This window comes from Propithecus coquereli, unplaced genomic scaffold (assembly GCF_000956105.1).
Source record: "Propithecus coquereli isolate 6110/MARCELLA unplaced genomic scaffold, Pcoq_1.0 Scaffold16739, whole genome shotgun sequence".
NCBI classification, from domain to species: Eukaryota; Metazoa; Chordata; class Mammalia; order Primates; family Indriidae; genus Propithecus; species Propithecus coquereli.
The window spans coordinates 12219-13117 of NW_012141346.1; the positions used below are offsets into that span (position 1 = coordinate 12219).

General features: G+C 47.6%; 1 pseudogene; it reads right to left on the reverse strand.

The window, feature by feature from the left end:
* Positions 1 to 377: 377 nt before the first annotated feature.
* On the reverse strand, positions 378 to 693 carry LOC105808097 (annotated as a pseudogene).
* Between the last annotated feature and the right edge of the window lie 206 nt (positions 694 to 899).

Consider the following 899-nt stretch of genomic DNA (forward strand, 5'->3'; position numbering starts at 1 on the left):
CTTTCCACTATACCAATCAATTACTCTTCCTACAGGGCTCTACACAAGCTCATTCTGTACCATTCTCACCCTCAAACTCAATCTGAAATGGCTATCCTGTCACTGTCTAACCCACTCTCTGGGTACCTAGCACCACCTGATTATTGTCTCATTTGTTTACAGATTTGTTTAGGATCTGCTTCTACTATGAGGGGTAGGACCCAAAGGATCAGGGACAGGACTTGGTTCCTCCTGCAGCCTCAGTGCCCAAAACAGTGCCTGCTGCATAATAGGTGCTCAATAAGTATTTGTTGAATGAATGAAAGCTTATCTTTAATAGCTCCCCTCGGTTTTCTTTTCTATATTTCTATAAAGGTTTTATTGTATTTGGAAGGGGCTCAGTCCTTCCTGGCAGCTGCATTCCTCATGGCGGCCAGGACATTGCTCAGCTCCTCCTGCTTCCTCCTAGCAGGGATGTGTGTCCCTACCCTTTTCTTGATGAATTTGAGGGCCTGTTTGTCCTTGGAGACCTTGAGCAACTCCGTGGCACACTGCTCATACGGGGCGAAGCCACATACTGCTTGGATTATGACCCGCATGAACTTGATGTTTGGTGAGGCACCCGCTGCAGCAGCTGTGCCTCAGCTTGGTCACATTCTCGGTCACCTTGTGGCCCTTGTTGAGGCCCATGGCCAAGGGGTAGCACAGAGCCATGGCTGGAATTTCAATGGCTGTCACTGCAGAAGGACAGCTTCCCTTGCTGACGCCAGCACTTCACGTATGTTATCTCTAACCCTAACATCAGCCTGTAAAGTGAGGCTAATGAGTTCCATTTGGTAGTAGCGGAGCAAAATGAATGGGCTTTGGAGTCAAATAGTTTTGAATCCTGGGTCTTACTCCAAATAACTATATGACGTCAG